This window comes from Heliangelus exortis, chromosome 6 (assembly GCF_036169615.1).
Source record: "Heliangelus exortis chromosome 6, bHelExo1.hap1, whole genome shotgun sequence".
NCBI lineage: Eukaryota > Metazoa > Chordata > Aves > Apodiformes > Trochilidae > Heliangelus > Heliangelus exortis.
The window spans coordinates 21,593,860-21,614,261 of record NC_092427.1 but is presented as its reverse complement, the minus strand read 5'-3'; the positions used below and the strand labels follow the sequence as shown (position 1 = coordinate 21,614,261).

Genomic DNA, 20,402 nt, shown 5'->3' with positions numbered 1-20,402 from the left:
TTTTCCAGGATGGTTTCTTTTAAAACATGTCATTTATGAGCTGGAAACTGAAACCTGTGTATGACAGAGGGTCTGATGGGGCTCTGAAGCTGGTGGATGAAGGTTAGTGAGCACCAGCAAAGTCCACCAGTGTTTACTCACAGGGTGGAAGGTAAGTAGGAGGGACAAGCAGGTCAGTGATTCTGGGTGACTATTCCTGTAATGCAATCAGCTGTTGTGGGCTATGCATCCCTCCAGGAAAAAAAAGGCAAAGGCCCTTCTGGATTAGGGACACAGCTTTTCCATCACCTTCCTGTAGGACCTCTTCTCTTTCAGAAAGACCCTCAGCGTTTCCACTAAGAAGCACGATGGAGACTAACTTGTTATTCTAGTTGAAGGCAAGCCTGCAGACTGGTGGGTCTAATGTGTTTTGTGATGTGTTGGGTTTTGCTCCGTAAAGTTCTTTACTGAGAGCTGAAGCCGTAAGAGCAATGCTTGGGAGATGAAGAGGAGCATGACTCCTCTGCAGCACTTCCAGCCTGAGCAAACCTCCCTAGCCATGAGGGGGAAAGTAAATAACAGACTACTCCTGGTAAATACAAACAGACATCTGCCTGGACAGGTGATGATCATACCCTCTGCACCCCATCACACCTGGGGCACAGCTTTTAGCCAAAACTGTTGAAGGCCAGGTTGGATGGGGTTTGGAGAAACCTGGTCTAGTGGGAGGTGTTCCTGCCCATGGCAGGGGGGTTGGAACTATTTGATTAAGGTCTCTTCCAACCCAAAGCAGTCTCTGATTCTGTGATTCTGTGAAATTGGTGAGCATCAAAACGTGGTGTGGTGCAAGGAAGCAGCTCTGCTTCTGCTCAGAGCTGAGCAGTTCAGAATGTAAATCTCATACGCCTGGTAGCTGCATGACATCTTTATTTTTATTGGCAAGAGAAGCAGTATACACAGCAACATTGCAGTCTCTTAGCTCGTTAAAAATATCTCAATAAATAAAACAAATAAGCAACATATACACTGGAATAGAAAATGAAAAAAAAAGGGGGGAGGGGAGTGGCGGGAGGGTGATAGCAAATCATGGAGCAATAAGGAAGAGGCAGTAGAGTGTGGAGGGCAGTCTGTAATCCAGGCTGTACTTGAAACAGATCATGCAGAGAGCTGGGGTCATGGTGGGTTTCTTCCTTGGTTTTCGTTCTTTTTTATTTATTTATTTATTTTTATTTTTAAAAATTTTTTATTTTTATTTTATTTATTTTTCTGAGGCCGTTGGTCCAGTTTTGACATTATTGTACAAGAAATCATTTTGTTTATTTTAAAAAATAGAGAGAAAAAAAAAATACAGCTACAGGGAAGTAAAATCTGAACCCAAAAATTTGTCATAAATGTGTTCCCAAATTAAGATTTCTTCAGAAAAGGAAAAAAAGGAAAAAAAATAAAGAAGAAAAAGAAGACATAAAACCAAATGCACAGACAGACAGAAACAAAACCCAACAACAATGAACAACCAGGAATGTTGCTTTTCTCTTTTCTTTGGTCAATTGCTTGGAGAGAGATGTTGCAAAGGTTCAGATCCTTAGCTTTGGTGTTATTATTTGCTCAATCTAAGTGTTCTGCAAGAGTTCAGAGCGAGGGAGGTCAAGAGGGGTCTTTTTGACCAGTTTACTTGAGGTTGTTAAGGTTTCAGAAGCTACAAACTTGGATATGTCCCAATTCCACTTCAGTCTCAGACACTGGACAGTCTGGAGAGAAGAAAAGAAAAAAAAAAGAAAAGAAAAATAAGTACACAAAATACAGAACATCTTTCTGAAATATGTTATCCTAAAAATTCCTTTCCCCTGCAAATCAAGGCTGTGGTTCAACCACCTTGATTTCAGGTGCTGAAACCTTCCCCTAGGCCTAGAAATGTGGAGGTACATGGATAATACAGCAGTTGGGTGAGATTGAGGGCACCAGGTGCCACCCCCACCAGTCTTGAGGGAAGTGAGATGGGGAGATGGGTTGCTCAACCCAAGATGGGCTTTAGGAACCTCACTCACATCAATTCTCAGCTCCTCCTGCAAAGTCAGGCAAACCATGCAGGAAAAAAAATGTTTCCTTTGTGTCCTGAGGTGACACATTTATGAAAAATCTAAGCACATCCAAAACCAACAGAAAAATGAACCTAAACTTAACAGTTCTTTGACCTTTTGATGCAGAGCCTAAGTTCAGAGTCTGGTAATGTCACAGCCTTTGCTTGCAGGAATGGTAAATCCATAGGCAGGAGCAACACATCCATCAAACACTCCCTATGGAGACAGCAGTGTCTCCAGCCCCAAGGGATGTGGTGATAAAGCCCTGTTTTCCATGCAAATTTGTCTTTCCTCTGCTCCCTTTATTGGGATGTGATGGGATGCAGCAGCATGTCAGGGAGCCTTGTAACCTGTGGGGTTTGCTCTGGCTGGTGGGACAAGGTCTGTGACCCAGCAGTGCCCAGGGGAGATCCCATCTAACTTGGGGCTTTGCAGGCGAGATGCTGTTTCTGCCTTGAGAAAACCACCTCAGCTCATATATCAAAAAGCAGTTATAATTATTTCCTCCCACTAAGGAAAGCTTCCATTTAGCTTATTTCCTTTCCTTTCCTTCTCAAAGTTATTAATTATCTAATTACAACCACATTCTGCAGACAAGCTTGGGACTTGACAGGATGCCCAAGACCACTTAGGAAAGCTCAGCTACTCAGTGTGTGCAAGTTGGGGTGGTTTGTGTATGTGCACATCTGGCAGATGACAGGTTAGCCCTTCCCTAATGCTGGAATTGCTGCAGCCCCAGCTGAGGAGGGGCTCAGGAGGGAAAGATAAAGTGCAGGGAGATTTTCTGCTTGAGCCTGAGGATAACCTTTAAACTCCATTTTTGTTTTGTTTATTTTTAATTCTTTTCTCTCTCGTGGGTTAGAGGATGCTTTCTGCCAGCTACATGACAATTTTTCATGCCCAGTTCTCCTCTGAACCCGCCTGTCACGTAAAACAAGGTGAAACCGTGTAGAAAGCAATACCGTTTCCCCTGATTTTTTTAATCCCAGCCAAGACTGGAGAGGTCAGCACAAAGCTGCTCACAGAGCAAAGCTGGAGATGTGCAAGCTGACATCTCTGACCCCAGGGTGAGACACTGCTGCAGTGCAGGATCCCATTTCCACTGGTTCTTTCTAGTTTCCAGCAGCTTTTTTGGCTCCAGCCAACTGTAAAAATGAGAATTTCACAGCAGCTCAGTGCTAACAGGGTTTTTTGGCTTCCTCTTTAAGGCAAGATGAATGAGCACTGAGCATAGTCTTAGTGTAAGGCAGCAATCCTGTGCCCCAGGGCTCTGCCAGGTCCCCTCCCAAGGCTTAACCCTTCTCAGACAGGGCACCAGAAGCCAGGGTTAAGGTGGGCAGATGTGTCTGCTTCTCAGCCATCACTTGCCTAATGCCTGGGTACCAGCCCTGCCAGGAGCACATGAGCTGGTAGGCTGTTCCTTCTGCTGTTTTCTGGGATTATCCACCAAAGCAACCTGCCTCAGATGATGGAGCAATATTGCAACGAGATACGGAGGTATCTAGAGGTAGGAGGAAGCTGACAGAGCTGGCTATGGAGGGGGATATTCTACCCATCTTGATGTGTACTTGTGTTTCAGTCCATTTTGCTAGTAGTTCTTATCACATATCCTATATAAGATCCACATCAAAGAGGGAAACCCTCTCATTCACAGACCCAATCTGTCAGCATGACAGAATGAATGAAATGCCCAAGATGAAAAAAAAACCCTCTGCACAAACTTCTCTTTCCATTTCTTCTTCTCTGGATGGGTTGTTGGATGCTGACTGCTTCTGGAAACCTGGCTCTAAGTCAGGTTTTGAAAATGTATTTTGAAAACACATAAGAGGTTGAGCATGTGCTTGATGCGTGAGGGATGAGCTTTGGGGGTGGGATATGTGGAAACTCATCCACCACAGACAGAGAACTGATGAGACAGGTGAAGGCTGCACTCAGCCTGTCCCTTCTCAGAAACCTCTCCAGGTCAGTCAGAGGAGTCCTGTGCTGAAAACCTGACAACATCCCATGGGGATCTTTCTAAAGTGGACTTTGGTGGCTTCTTGATTAGCTTGGAAGAACACTAGGTATATTTGAGAAACATATATTTGAGAAATTTGGCACAGACATGGTCCTTCATCACTGCACAGCTGGAGCCTTGAAGGGGAGGAAAAACTTTTTTTGGCTGATATAAAAAAAAAAAACAAAACTAGTTTTTTCTCCTCTCCTACCCATTACTGCCACACTAATGTGGGCAGATGGTGGTGGCTGCATCCTTCTTCTCCCTATTTCTGGAGAGCCCGTTCTGAAGTGTCCCAGCAAAGCCAGTGCCCTGTGCCTGGGAGCTGTCTCTGATCTCCCACTTCACCATGCTCCAGGAGCATAGCCCCACTTGCCTTCAGGATCCCTTTTGGCTCTTACCCTTCTTAAATCAGGGGAAGATTTGCTATGATTATTTTGTGCTTTACTAGACCCTCCCAAGATCCTGCTTCTTGGTTTTGATACTTTAACCCCAGAGGGGCTCAGCAGGGTGTTTATTAAAGCCTGCCAGAGCACTCAGCTAGCATCACTTCTCAGCTCTGCTCCCATGAGCTGGACACAAGGAGGCTTTCTCATGGAATCCCAGAGGAGTGACAGCAAGTTTCCTGTGGCAGAGGAATGCATCTATGGGACTTATTCTTAAAAAAAGCTGCAAAGCCCACATCAGGTTTCACAGAGAGGGGACAGAGTTTGTTCTTGGCACTAAGGTGGGATGGTAGGACAGCAGGACCTTGCAAAGCTTCCCAGCTTTTTGATCCCAGCTCAGGTAATTCGTCTCTCTGCATGTGCCTCAGTTTCCCTGGTTGAGAAATTGCAGTAGATCCCTTTTTTTACACAAGTGTGGGATTTAATCAACTGGTGCTCACAAGGCACCTTGCAATTCTCCAAGGTATAGCTGGAGGGCAAAATACTATATTATAATAATGAATGTTTATATTATCTGGTCTGAGAGATGATAAATGGTGGGGGGCCTCTGCTGAACAGTTTCCAGGCATTTCTCTCACCCTGTAACTTGTAACACAGAATATAGTTGTTATGCACTTCTATGCTGCAGACCTAATGCAATACCTGCTGTACAGGGAATTAAGGGCTTGCTGCTCTGTTTTTAACTTGCTTTAGGAGCAGCCCCACAAGGAGCCTTCCCTAGCTCCATAAAGAGCATTCTCCAGTCCAAGAGCACAGCATGGAAACCAGAAGAGCAGAGAGCTGCAGGCTCGATATAAGCTTTTACAGCAAGAGGAGAGCCCTTGGTTGCCCTAAGTTTTGCAACTGGTTCCCTAAGTCCTGGCTTATATAGGACTAGGGTGGTTTTGGTTACTAACAGATTGAAATAATTTCCATAAGGTGGCCAAGAGGGTAAATGAAATATGAAATGCAGCAAAACCATTTCAGTTTGGTTTTATTGTTTGTTTGGTTTGTTGTTTTGTTTAGTTTTTTTTTTTTTTTTTTGGTTGGTTGGTTGGTTGGTTTGGCTTGGTTGGTTTTTCGTTTTAAGGATGTTTTTTCAACTTCTTTGAAAGTCAGGAATGTAAAAAAATGGTTCTGTGCTCATGGCCCAGCTTCTCTCCCTCTGTGTGTTTCAGTCAGCCACCTTCTTGTCTTGGGTTTGGGGCTAGGACTGGAGTCAGGCAGCAAAGAGAGGATGAGAGAGGTGAGGGATGAGGGAGACAGGCACAGGCATCAGTGCAGCGCCGCACACACCAGCCTCTTGCCCTGGCCCAGCTTTGGAAGTCACCAAGAAGTTTTAGTCTGTTTCTTCCCCTCTTTCCCTTCAGCCTGGTGAAGTGAAAAGCAGTGTGGGTGAAAGCTGGTTCTGCTTGGTGGGCTGGCAAAGGGACAAATGCTGCCATGAGGAGTGGGTGAAGTTTCTGAACAAGCTTCTTTGCTGAATGTAGTTTGAATTGCAGTCACAAGTTTCTTATAGGTGACCCCCAAGTGTAACTGACACAGTGATCCCAGCCAGCATCCCAATGGATCTGTGTTGTTGCACCATGCTTGCCACAGTATTTTGCCTCCTTTGAAGTTTCCCTCCCCAGACTGTATCTGCTCTTCAAGCATCCCCACAACACTCATTTCAATGGGAGGTGAACTTCAAAGGCTGCTCTTTTTTTTGCAGGCAGTGGAGGTTTTGGATCAGGGAGCGTCATTGCTGTGTGCAGTGGGGCTGCCTGGGGTGAGGAGATGGGACACAAGGAAAGCAGGAAGAATTTCTGGTCACAGGCCACAAAAGAGCTCTGCCACTTTCCTCTCTCGGAAATGAACCCAACACTGAGGAAGGAAGTGTCCTCATCACCGCTGTCTGAAAACTCATCTTTCCAAAATGAGAATAACCAGAAAGGATAAATACAGGGGAACATGCAACAAAAATCCACTCAGGCTATCACCAGCCCTGGCTGATAACTATGGCTTTATTATGCCTGGGGCTGCACAACAGCTGGTAAGATGTTACAGGGACATCACGGTGTGGATGGAGAAGCCCCCTCTTGCGTTGGATCTGCTTGGAGATAAAGCCTGAGCAAGACAGGCAGAACAAACATGTCAGGCAGTGACCTCTCTGGTTGTTGTTACCCAAACGCTTCAGGGCTGGAGACTCTCTCACTGTTTCTAAAGCAGCGGAAAATATGACGTAGGTGAGTTATGGACTATTCCAGAATAATCCGACCACTGGGTTCAAGCCACGCTGGGTTACAACACAAAAGGGTACTACGTTCCCATTCTAGAAAAATCAATAAAACATTTCAGTCGGCGCTAAGTAGCAGCTGCCCTTAATATTTTTCAAAATAAATAAATGCGGCGAGTTGGGTTGTGCTGCATGATGTCAGAGCCCCGCTACGCCGGCCCACGGCACCAGCGCTGCGTGCATCCTGCCCTGTGGGCACGGGGATGGGGCCGTGGAAAACAAGAGGGAACAATGCAAAACGTGACTCGGGGATGCACGTGTTGGGCCCCGTGCTCGAGCTGAGAAAAGGTCAGCACGGGCGGGCGGGAATTGCCGAAATGCCAAAGCCAGCAGCGCCAGAAATCGGCTTTTGTTTTTTAGAGTAGGAAATGCCAAAGTGGAGAGCAGGGCGAAGCTCAGCATCTTGACTCTCGTAGCCAGAAATTCTTAATTTAGATTATTTCTGGCTATGAGAGCCCTGTCTAGCCTGGCTACCAGGACCGTGCAGTGGCTGTGATACATAGCAAGTGACCCGGGCTCCTGAGAGCATCCTGTGCTCCTCTCTCCCCACCCTGTGACCCATCTCAATCCCAGATTCACCACCGAGGGGTATTGTCACTAAGATCCAGGTGGCAGCTTGACGGAGGTCTGAGACACCCAGGAATACCTTGATGGGGGCACAGAAATCCCTTCACCTGCCAGGGCTGGACACTGTCATGGGCAGTGAGCACAAGGTGCCAAACCCTCCCAATTCAGCCTTTGCACAGTGAACTGGGAAGCATTGCTCCCAGCTTCCTCAGGAACAGCCGCTTTAGAAAAAAGCATGTGGTGAGTAGCCATTGTATGACCCACAGCCAGGTTCATATGCTTGGCCTTTTAGCATCTCATTCTTTTTTTTTATTTGCATATAAGCTTCTGAAACCTCGAGATGACAAGGTCAAGATGCTGCTTGAGCTGAAAACTTTCCATGCCCAACTGTGATTCCATCTTTCTTGATATTAGTTTTGTTTTTCCAGAGCCCAGGGGAAAAAAAAAAAAAAAAAAAAAAAAAAAAAAAGAAAAGTGCAGCTGTTTTGGAGCATGGGGAGAGGGGAAAACACCCATTTTCCAAAATGCTGAAGGGTTTGCTATGGCTGTGTGTTGAAGGCTGGGACAGCAGTGGGTGGGAAGCTGAAAGGCAGCATGCAAATCACCCAGCTTGTCAAGTGCCATCCCACCTGGACCTGGAGGAAATAAAGTGTGCTTTGCCCTAGTTCTGTGCCTCTCCAAATCAATTTCCAGCTATGAAATGTTTCTGTGAGCCATATGAAGCAGACCTAAGGCAGGAAGCATGGGGAGTTATTTTGGCTTGGATTTTATTGTTCTGCCATTAAACTTGCAGAGATGTGCTGGCATGGAGGCAAGGTGATGGCTGCCAGGAGCCAGCTGGAAGTGGGACTTACAACCAGCATATTGGGATGTACACAGACAAACCAGGTATTTGCTACATGGATGAGGTGAGTAATAGAATCATAGACTAATTTGGGTTGGGATCACCCAGTTCCAACCTTCAATGGGCAGAGACACCCCCTACTAGACCATGTTGCTCCAGCATGGCTTTTAACACTTCCAGGGATCGGGCAGCCACAGCTTCTCTGGGCAACCTGGGCCAGTGTCTTACCAGCCTCAGAGTGAAGAATTTCTTTCTAATATCTCACCTAAATCTCCCCTATATCAGCTTGAAGCCATTCCCTCCTCAGCTTTCCTGTGGCCCCCTCAGGTACTGGAAGGTGCTCTAAGGTCTCTGTGGAACCTTCTCTTCTCCAGGCTGAACAACCCCAACCCTCTCTGCTGGTCTCCAGAGCAGAGATGCTCCAGCCCTCTGAGCATCTCCACGACCTGCTCCGAGTTTGCTCTAAGAGCTCAATGTCATTCCTGTGTTGGGTAAAGGAAGAGAGAGTGGAATAGATGGGGAGAGTCCTCTCTTTCCCTGCCTTGACCTGCTGGTTACAGTTTTTGGTGCAGCACAGGACATGGTTGGCTTCCTGGGCTGCAAGTGCACGTGGCCCACTTATGTTGAGCTTCTCGTCACCCAACACCTTGTGTTGTGAAACGTGTTCCCAGCAGAGTGCCTGCCCAAATTCAGCAAACCACTATGGGTCCCAAATCCCTGGGAGGTGGGATGCCTCTTCCCTCCCTCCTGGCTTGAAGAGGCACCCCATGTCCTGAAGCAAGCTGAAGCTGAGGTGCAGCCTTGCCTCTCTCTTGAGGCAAGGGTTCTCTTGCCCAAGAACCCTCTGACCCCCCCGACATGAAGTATCATCTTCACCCTCTGCTGTCCTCCTGCCTGCTTCACCTCCAAAACAAGAGCAATTGCTCCCCAGCTGGAGCAGCCCCCCTTGTTTCTCAAGTTTGCAGAGAAAACTTTGCTCTATCAATCAAACCTGGATGTCAGGAAGTGATGTCAGGGTAACACCAGAGGAATTTCCAGAGGCTTATCAAATCTAAAATTCCCATGCTGAAATTTCTACATACGACTTGTCTAAAAAATGCTAAAACCCAAATCAAAACACATGGAAAATTTGGGCTTAACTTGCCAAATCTTTTGGGATGATTCTGGAAGCAGGGGTCTCTCTTCTGGATAAGGGTGGGAAAATTGTACCTGCGCACACTGTTGTCATGTTTATGCCTGGTTTAACGTTTGCTCAACTATTTTTATAGCAAAGTCAAAGGAAGAAGGATTTGCTGTTATGCATAGAGCTGCACTTGCTGCAGGTACTGGCTGGATCTGACCAAAGGGATATACTCAGCTTATGGAGTTGTCAGCTGTCCCCAGAGCCAAAAAGGTCAGTAGCTTATATTTGAAATTAAAAGAAGTTTTTGTGATTTGGCTGGCTTAAAAACGCAACTTTTTAGGAAAATCATATTGCTTAGCATCATCAAGTAAAATATATGCCTTCCTGCATTGGTAAAGCCAACCCCTGAGAAGCATGGAAAGCCCTATTTCAGAAAGTAATTTCCCATGGTTTCAGGGTGGAGAAATTGCCCTGGTTGTGTTCTTGAGTACGTCCACCCTGCTGCCCACACACTTGCCCAGAAAACCAGCCTGAAATTGCTGGTGCAATGGTCTTTCATTCCCAGATGTGATGTGAGGGGGGGGTGGAACTCTTGAACACCACCAGAGGTGAGGTGTGAAGGGGAAACTGAGGCATAAAGGGGAAATAGACACAAAGGAATGGCACCTTAAAGTAGCAGAACCCCCTTTATTTTTTTAGGGCATTTCCCACCATAAAGGGATGAAAGTATGGGGATAGGCAATAAATTGCCAAGCTCAGGCTTGCTTTCTGTGCTCCGGAGAGTGCTGATCTTTGTGGCCATGGCACAGACCTCTGGGACTGGGAAAGGAGAGAGCCCAAATGTGTGGCCATCCCTCAAGCAACAGAAAAGGCAGCAGGGTTGGTCTGTGAGGCTTCAGAGGGGAGGAAGCAGCAGAGAAAGGAATTCAGATAATTGTGTACATGCAGCAGGGAGAGAGGGGCCAAAATCAGATCTAATGCAGCGGGTAAGGACAGACTGAAACCAGATACCCTGGCTTGTGTTTTTCTGCTGTTGCTGGTATGAACCCTTATCAACCATCTGCTCTTGAAGTCTCCCAGATGAAGGAAAGCCACAATTATGTGCATCTTACAGCTGGGAAACCATTTAAAAACATATCCCTCTCAGTTGTTTGTTCCTAAGACGCAGGGCTGCCCCTTGCTATCACCAGATGTAGCCCTCATAATCTAAAGGAAAGCCTCTAATCTAATTTACCCCAGGATTTTCAGACCTTGGAGGATTTATTTGCCCGTGGCTGGGCTAAGGGAAACCATCTTTCCCATTTCCAGTAGCTCCCCAGTTTGTCATCAAAAGCGTAATGGGCTGTTTGATAGGGCTGTAGCACAAGAAAATGGAGATTTAAGATTTTCTCCTTCTTCCAAGACTGTTTCTATCTCCCCAGCTCATCTTGCCCACTATTGAGAAAGGTCAATGTATTGCTCACACCTCACCCTCCAGGAGAAAATTGCAGTGATGAAATATCCTAAAGAGACAACACCAAAAAGCAAAACCAATGGGAGAAGCTGTGCCCTGGTTCCTCCTGGCCAGGGGAACAGGACAGAGCACACCTGAGAGGCCTGGGGACAGGAACAGCTCCCAGAAATGGTCCCTCACCCACAGCAGAAATAAGGCTGGGTCATTTGGGTGTCCTCTCAAGAATAACCACCCACAGCAGAAAGAAGGGGATTGATTCTTTTTTTTTTTTTTTTTAATAAGTTTAATGTCAGCAAGCAGCCAGTATTGATTGAAATGACAGAATAATCCTGCTTTAATTTTATTTTTTTTTCTCCCCTCACTCTGCTTCAGAAAGGTACATTGATCCCCATGGCCACATATCTAAGCAGACATTATCCATGGACTGAGTGTCAGGGAGCTCTGTCCTGGAAGAGCTGTCAGACCTGTAAGGTGCTCACATCTAGATTAACAATGCTGCAATGTAATGTGTTTGTTACTGTTAATTTTTTATTTTCTTTGAGCCAGATTGTTGGATTTTGGTTCTGGTTTTTTTGGTGGGTTTTTTTTGTTTGTTTGTTTTGTTGTTGTTTTGGGCTTTTTTTTGGTTTTGTTTTTTTGTTGGCTTGTTTGTTTTTGTTGGTTTTTTGTTTGTTTTTCTTTTAATTAAAAATTTTTAAAATGTAGAAAATTGACATTTTAGAAGTGCATGAGATGTTGTTTGTTTGCATGGATCTTTGTTTGCAGGTAGCACTGCTTTGTTTGCTAGAATGGCCTCCATTTAAACTGCTTAATCTATAATCTATGGGCTTTTATCAACATATTAACCAGCAGTTAGGTGACTGCCTTTGACTGCTACAAACTTTGCTATTTTGCAGCAGAGCTTCTTGCTCCCAGTTTGTATTTAAAGGAGGGAAATGAGTTTTTCCATTCTTCCAGCTTCAGGAAGGCTAAACTACCTGGAGAAAAAGAGAGAGAAGAGACTGCAACCCTAATGAACAAGTTTAAATTGCTCTGATCTCAATTTCTCCTTACTCCTGGTAACTGAGCTGTTGGGCTTTCCTCCAGGCTTCAGTTCCTTTCCACTTGAGAAGAGAGATGTTCACCAAAGAGAGAAGCTGAAGGTCTGGCACAGCCTCATCCTGGACCTGCTAGATGCCTGCAAGCTCAGAGATCTCCTGGTAAGCAAGCCCTGCCCCAGTGCAGATTGATATAACCCCCCCATACCTGCCGATGCCTGAAAGCCAAGGTGGCCTTGGTCAGATGCAGAACTTTGTGGTCTTAACCACTTCCCATGGAAAAAGTTGCCCATTGGGGCCCCAAAACACATAGAAAAAAAACCTCTCTTTGGCATTTTGGCTTGTGGCTGATTGCTCTGGGCCAGATAAAATCAGCCTCCTGGGTCTGGCCTCACTGCAGGGAGAAGTGAGAGCTCTGGGAAGCAGCATTTCCCTGCTGGGATGCTCAGGGTTTCTGTGTTATGTCCTCCCTCTCTGCAGCAAGCCTTAGGCAGTAAGAAATGTCTGCTCCAAGGTGCCATGTCTCTCCCTTGCCAGAAAAAAAAAAAAAAAAAATTAAAAAAACCAACAACAACAACAAAAAAGCCTTAGACAGGAAAGAGCCCCCTCCCCAGAGGAACATTTTCCCCAGCCCTGCACTCCTCCACAGCCCAAGCGTTGGCCTCCATGGGGCGGTGGGGTTGGTCGCAGCTGGAGGAGGAGGTGGGTTTGTGGAAGCCCCTGGTTAAAATCTTGGCAACACATCACTGAAAATGCAGCTAGGAACTGACAAAAGGAGGAAGCTGCTAATGAGCAGTTGGAGCAGGAAAAAACAGAGCTGCTTCTGTGTCTGGAAGGACCATCTCAGCTCTGTCCCCAGCTCTGCCCAGCTGCCTCACAGGTGGCTCAGAGGAACAGGCTGGAGGGTGGACACCACCACCATCTCCTTACCCACCAAAAGTCAAGTGGCCAGGGAAAGCCAAGGACTGTGGGCAAAGAAGGAGGGGAGGGAGAAGGCCACCACCAGCCCACCTGGTGCTGCAGAGAATGCCCAATACTGTATCTTTGGGCTCATTTTCTCTCCTCAGGGGCACTCACTCACAAGGATGGCTTTCCACAAGACATAAAAGCAAGCAAGGTGCAACAAAGCATCAAGGAAGCAAAAAAAGACAGGGAATGAGATGTCCTTCTTGGACAGCTCAAGGAAAATATATGGAGCTGGGGAGGAGAGGTATCACAGATGCACCCGTGTACTTAAGTTATGATTCTGAAGCTGATTTAGGTTAGATATGAGGAAGAAAATCTTTGTTGTGAGGGTGGTGAGACACTGGCTCAGGCTGCTTAGAAAAGCTGTGGCTGCCCCATCCCTGGAAATGATGAAGGCCAGGTTGGATGGGGCTTGGAGCAACTTCCATGGCAGGGGAAGTTGGAACTAGATCTTTAAGCTCCATTCCAAACCAAACCAGTCTTGGATTCTATGTTTCTGATGAGGGTTGGGCCAAGGATGAGGGCAGTAATTTCATGTCTTCCTCATGACCCCCGTCCTCTGGTTTCTGGATTTCCCAGGTCAATGTGAGCTCCATCTGCCAAGACCCCAAGCAGTTCTGGGTAGGCTTAGTTCTCCACACCTGCAATTCACACCCCTGCAAATGACCACTTGGGCCAATCCAACCAGTGCCAAGGTGATGGGAAGATCTTACTTAGAAATCAGGCAAGGAGGGCAAAACTGTAATGGATGTGCCATATAATTCTACTACCACACTCACAGCAAAAGCACTGTATGTATCTTACCCTTACCCTTAGATTGGAAGCTAAGGCTGAATTTATTTTGGGAGACAGCTGCATAATCTATTGGTACAGGTTAAAGGCTTGTGCCCTCAGCTGGGCTTGATGACTGACTGTGTACGTGCACTAAACTGTTTGGAAAGTAAAATATATTGGTGTTTAGGATAAACAGATTCTTGCAGGCTGGCTGAGACTACCTGGGAGGAAGATATCAGTAGGTCCTCTTGGAAATATGTGAATATTGTGTCTTTGGGCAACTGGTGTCACATGCAGTGTGCTGTGACAGTGCTGGCAGTCAGTGTGAGATGTCCTTCTCTACAGGGATAAACAGAACTGAGATATGAAACAAGCTATAAAACCAACCTGGTGCCTCCACCCTATTTTTTAATAGAAAGAGCACTGGATAAAGGGAAGCCTTTTCTCCTCCTTGCTGCATTCCTGCCAAGATAATACAAAATCTAGGAAAGCCACCTTCTTTAAAAATAAATATATACATCTGCAGCTTTATTCTTTTTCCAAGGGAACCCTTACAGTCTGGCTTGCTCAGCCAGCAGTTTCTCTGCTCTCCTTATTACTCCTGTGTGCAGCAAACATTCAGCTGCATTCTGCAAACCTTATGAGTGGCAGCATCCCCATCAGAAAGGAGAAGCATCATACTCCATTTCTGGGACTGGGCACTGTCAGATCTTATCCCATGGATGAGCTTTCTTTCCCTATACTACCTGTCCCTGCCCTGTTCAGATTAGGCACTCTGAGATGACTTCTTGCCTTGTCCATACATAGCTGAGGATGAGGAACAACAACTCCAGTTTGGTTTTTTTTTCCTCAGTGCAGCAAAGACTGTAGTAACCTTGTCTCCTAAGAGTAAATCAGCAAGAGGATGATAGGAGCCATCCATTGTGGCTGACTCAGCTACATGGATTAACGCCAGCAGAATTAATAACAACAACAAAACCCTTATTTGAAAGTATTGATGGGTTGAACACACAATGAAAAAAAAAATGGGGCCACCCACTGAAAAGCAGAGAGAGTGTGCACAAAATCAATGGCATTTTGTGGGCTTCTGTGAACAATTGGCTGGCCAGGTATGACTGCCTTACAAAGTCGGGGTGCTTTTTCATGTTCCCTGCAGTCCCTGACGAACAGCAGCTGCAACACCTGCTGGCCAGATGTGCACAGCTGTATGTGTGCTGCTGCTGATCGATCTTCAGATTACATCATGCTCCAGATGCCTGACTTCAGAAACACTTGGAAGGCAGAGCTGGGGTGAGCCAACAGCCAGCTTAGGCATCACACTTTCTTCCTGGTGATGATGCCATGCCTCCTCGGCACGCAATGGGAGCCCTTTTTTCACCACATGAAGCAACCTCAAACCAAAGAGAGGGGAAACCAGCCAGCCATGTGGGGAGAGATGTTGGCATCCTACAGCCAGGAATAACACCTCTGCCTGAATAATGTGCTGGGATGATGGGCTACCTGCCACCCACTCTGCATTTCTACCACCTGAGACCCAAAAAGCCATCAACACCTGCCTTGGAATGGGTTTATTCTGGTGTTTCTCTGCACTATGACACATGACACAGTTTCACCATCCCTCTACAGGCACACCTGTGTGTGTGTATGTAAAGGAACTGCTGTGAAAGTAAAGTAATTTTAATTTTCGGTGGATTCCTTTTTAGAAATAAGGCACTTATGCCTGTAACACCGGGAAACAAAACTACCAGGAGAGAGACATGGAAGGGACTGCTGAAAAAAGACTCAGGTTTGTTTTGTGCTTGTAGGGGGAGGAAACTTTTCTGTTTGCTTCATGAAGCTGTGTTTGCTCTTCAAAACTAGCCCAGAAGTACTGGGGCAGATTCCCTGTAGCCTAGAGGATTTAATCATCAATTTTTATCCTTGTAGATCTTTACAGAGGATGACAAGAAGCCTTCAATGTGAGGAAGCAGGATACCCCTTGCTCATTGTCACCATGGCCAGGTTTTGGCAGAACTGGGACTTGCATCCTAGGTGACATTCCTGCAGAGGAAAGGATGCTAATTCAGTATCTACTCCCCTAGCAGAAGGTTGAGTTTGAAGAACCCTGCCCTGGTCCCACAGGTTGGTGGCTGCAATCACTCAGCCCCATCCCAGCAGCATTTCCCAGGGCAGCAGGTGCAGGTTTTTGATAAACCACCCAGGCTCGGAGCGAGTGCCACCTGTGTCTTACTAAGTCTCCCAGGATTTTGGAGGGGATTGTACCTGGCCAGGTCTCCATCTGGGATTAATCAACACAGCTTCATTGAAGTCAAGGGGCCAAATTCTCACTTGGAATAAACCAGTTTAACTTCACTGGAGTCAATAAAGCTACTCTGATGTTTTTTATTGCAAGAATAGTTCAAGCCTTTAAAATATGTGAGGTTACAGGGTGTTGCCCTTGTGCACAGGGCGTGATGTTTTTATACACCAAACAATTCTGCTGGGGTAAGGAGCACTCAGTATCAAGTAAGGCACCAGGGTGTGTACCAGCTCCATTCTTCAGAGAAAGCCACTGGCAGATGTGCAGAGCTGGAGTGAGCACAGCTGGGGACAGGAGTCCTACAGCACACCTTTTGGGCACTCTACAAGGGACTGATGCTGACATCCTGCCTCTGCAAATGCTGAGAGCCACAGCTTGCTTTGCATTTCTTAGAATGGTTTGGATTGGAAGGGGCATGAAAGATCATTCAGTTCAAACCCTCTACCACGAGCAAGGCCCAGAGCAAAGAATTTCTTCCTAACATCCAACTAAATCTCCCCTGTTTCATTGGGAAACCATCCCCTTCATCCCCTTCACTCCACACCCTTGTGAAAAGTGCATTTGCAGCCTTCCTGTAGCCCCTTCAGGTACTGAAAAGCTGCTCTAAGCTCTCCCCAGCACCTTAATTTATCTGCTAGTGCCTGGAGGTTCTTTCTCTCTGTCTTCGATGGCCTGATACCTACATTAATACAGATACAAGCTTGGCAAGAGACATCCTGGGCCCTTCCTTCAAGGTTTTGATGCAAGTCTTGCACTACATAATTCTTTTCATAAGCTTTACAGCTCTCAACTTCCATGCAGCTGGCATTGCCCATGCTTAAAAGTAGCCCTTTAAATTCCTCTGGGTCCTTCAGCCCTAAGGCTGAAGTCCTCCAACCCTAAAGCTTCTCCTTAATTGAATAATCTCCTTCCTCCTCTGCCTTGGTGTTTATAAGCAGCCCAGCCACACCCTCTCCTCTTCTTATCTCCTTGCCAGCCTCTTCCCAAGACTGACCCTTTGCTCCCAGGGGTTGCTCCATCACAGTGTTTCATCAGGGGAACTTTGCAGAACAAGTGGCAGGAGGTAAGGTTACTTCTTGTGCTTCTAGAAGGGCTTTTGGTCTCTGTGGGGTTTTGTGTCTGAATCCTTTCATGTGTTTCACTCTCTACTTTGTTCCTGTGAGACCCTCCCTGTAGTAGTGTATTCAGTTCTTGTCTTCCCAAAATAAGAAGTACATGAAATTGTTGGAGTGACTCCAGAGGGCTGGAACACCTCTGCTATGGAGACAGTCTGTGACAGTCAGGGTTGTTCAGCCTGGAGAAGAGAAGGCTCCAAAGAGACCTTAGAGCACCTTCCAGTGTTTGAAGGGGCTACAGGAAAGCTGGGGAGGGACTTTGTACAAGGGCATGGAGTGATAGGATGAGGGAGAATGTTTTCAAGCTGAAAGAGTGGAGCCTGAGATGAGATACCTGGAAGAAATTCTTTGCTGTGAGGGTGGTGAGACACTGGCCCAGGTTGCCCAGAGAAACTGTGGCTGCCCCATCCCTGGAAGTGTTGAAGGTCAGGCTGGATGGGGTTTGGAGCAAGCTGGTGTGGTATAGTGGGAGGTGTCCTTGCCCATGGAAAGGGGTTTGGACTGATAATATTTAATGTCCCTTCCCATTGAAACCATTCTGTGACTCTATAAATACACTGTGCTTCAGTACAGGCTTATTTGCTTTGCTTCAGCCATCTTGGATGGCTTAGATCCCACAAATGCTTGAAGATTTGTCTTGGTTTTTTTGTCCACCTCAGGCTGTGGTGGGCAGAGGGGCAGGTTTTCTGGGGAGGAGGGGAATAATGAAGCAGCTATAGGGGAAATATGTGGCAGCAGAACTCCCGGGGGACTGATTACGGTGGAAAGACTTTGGTTTTGAGGTTTCTGATGTTGCCATCTTACTGTGGGAGCATGATCTGAGGAGACAGCAGTAACCCGCTGGTCCCTGTCTGGGCACTGAGAAAACCATGAATCACTCATTTTTCCAAGACTCATAAGGATAGAATCATTGCTTGTAATTCTGCTCGAGGTTGGACAACTGCTTTACAGGCTTTCCTGAAAAAGACGTGCATGGTGCTGGGTAAGGACGTACTGGGAAGCAGGACAGGGAGACATCTTACTATCTCTTCAGAAACATTTTTGCAGCCTGGCTGGTGAGCTGCCCAAACCCCCCTACACTCCTATGAACTAAAATTATAATTTCCTCTGCAATATGGAAGTACTGATTTTAAAAAACCTTCGACATGAACCAGTGAGCTGGGAGTGGATACCAATTTGGTGTATTCTGCTTGCTGGCTACCACTTTCTTGTGCTGCTGTTTTCTTTACATTTTCTAAAAATAAGCCATCCTGCAGGCACTTCAGAGCTCATGGCAGTTTTTCATTGCACTTCAGGAGTTTATGGTTTCATGAGAGGCAAAACATGGAGCTGATTGCTCCCTTGCTGCTGTTTTTCAAAGGAGAACAAACAGTCTCACTCCAGTAAGTTCAAACTCCTGGAGGGAAAAACAGGCAAAGATGAAATCTCTCTGCTAAAGGAGCAAAAAAGTCAGCGTGTCCTCAGCTTGTCTCTGTTCAGTGAAGTATTTAATCACGTGCTTGATGTCTAAATGCTTAGCACATGCACTAAGGATGTGCAATGTTCTTTGCTGGATCAGAACAGGATACCAAATGACCACCAGGAATGTGAATTGTGTGCACAGAAGCCTAGAAAAAGCACTGGAAATGGGGTTTAAATGGTGTTTTCCAGCCTGTCATTCTGTAAAAAACAGACGTATATCCTCTCAAGTGCAGTTGAGAGATGCAGTCAGGGCATTTTGGATTTGGATGATTAAATGAATGGGTTAAATCAGCATTTTCAACCAGATTACTGTGTGGATGACTCAGCTCAAGGCCAGCTGGCTGGTCTTGTTTAGGTTTGCCAGCTGCAAGCTGGACTTGTTTGAACCTTTGAGACTGAACTCTGCTGGGTTCCCACTGAGCTAATAACCTGTGTGGCTGCCATACCAATGCAATCTCCTTTCTGAGGGGAAAAAGAGGAGCAATCTGCATCTGTCAGAAACAAAAGCTTTGTGCTTTGACTTTGGCATTGTTCTTCCTCTCCAAATTATGCAAGCTTGTCCTAGGATGTGCAGGCTTAAGCTGGGCTTGTGCTTCTGTAGCTCAGGGACTTGCACTGAAGTTGCTGCTGGCAGGCTTCTCATCTGACTGATCAGGTTTGAGACTGGTGCTGAGCAGCTTTTTGTCTCCATACAACTGAGTTTTGCATGCAGCTCAGGTTTACAGGGCAGCAAAATGTTCCCTGAAGTTTCTTATTCCTCACGTATGCTCATGAATTGTGATGGAGGCTGCATGTTACACCTAGAAGTTGAAGTGGAGGCTTTAAAAGCTCATTAAGAAATCAAATTGGGTACAGGAAGGCTGTGGGGAAGTATTGATCCATTTCTGTCTAGAGAAGTGAGTGTGCATATTTTCCATGCAGATCATCTCTGACAGCATGCTTGGACTTTAAAGATACTCTGGGTCTGGAGGAGCAGAGGAGACTTCATCTGAGCACTTTGCACTCCTCTGTGCTTTTTCATGGTTAAAGTTGCTTTGGCTTTCTTTTGAAATTGCTGGTTTCCACTCTTACTTAGGCAAAGATGTGTCTTCACATACCTCTATGCACCCTTCTACATACATAAGCACCTGTAATACAGTGGTTGCTTGTATCAGTCAATATGAGTAGGCATGAATATACCTATATGTAACACTGTAAAGTTAGTGTGCATCTATTAGGGAGTAGGGCCATAGGACGACCACTGGCAACCAAAGAAACTGGTTGTCCAGAGAAGCTGTGGCTCCTCCATCCTTGGAAGTGTTCAAGGGGAGGCTGGATGGAGCTTGGAGCAACCTGGTCTGGTGCCAGGTGCACCTGCCCATGGCAGGGAGGTGGAAATAGATGAGCTTTAAGCTCTCTCCCAGTCCAAACCATTCTATGAAATTCTGGTTTTAGACATCACACCTTGTGGAGAGAGCCTCCTCTTCCACCTGATCTCCACTTAAATGTGGGGAACTGATAGTTCCTCAACTTAATATCTGCTGGTTTTAGGGACCCTTTTAAACCAACATCAGTAACTGTGTGAATGAAATTAAGTTTTAGGACGTGGGATCAGGGATACTGTCTGGTCCTTGGGGCACATATTTTTTTCCTTGAAAATAGAAGAGTTAAAAAATAGAAAGGAGCTCAGAAGTTTCCTCTATACAGATATGAGTTCTGCAGCCAGGAAGGATGAAGACCCTTCCCAAGAGCAGCAGGTCTGGCTGGGATCTGGGCTCTGGGCTCTGCCACACATATGAGGCTGCAGCCCACTTCAACTGCAGCTGGAAACCTTGCAACAACTCACTCCTGTCCCCATGGGACTGGCAGGAAGTCTGTGGAAATCAGCACTCCCCAGATGACAATAACTCATGGGCTTGTGCCATGCCCACCAGCTGGGGAGGTGTCCTCAGACTGGGGGAGGGCCACACTGGTGTCCTGGAAGTGCACAGATGCACCCTACAGGAAACTTAACCTGCTGTCCCACACCAT

At 46.3% G+C, this 20,402-nt stretch overlaps 1 protein-coding gene across 1 annotated transcript in view; it reads right to left on the bottom strand.

The window, feature by feature from the left end:
* Positions 1-889: 889 nt before the first annotated feature.
* TWIST2 (twist family bHLH transcription factor 2) overlaps positions 890-20,402 on the bottom strand; it is a 38,520-nt gene continuing 19,007 nt past the window's right edge. Inside the window, exon 2 of the mRNA XM_071747123.1 lies at positions 890-1,727. The gene's annotated coding sequence lies outside the window, so the exon portion shown is untranslated. The remainder of the gene's footprint in view (positions 1,728-20,402) is intronic.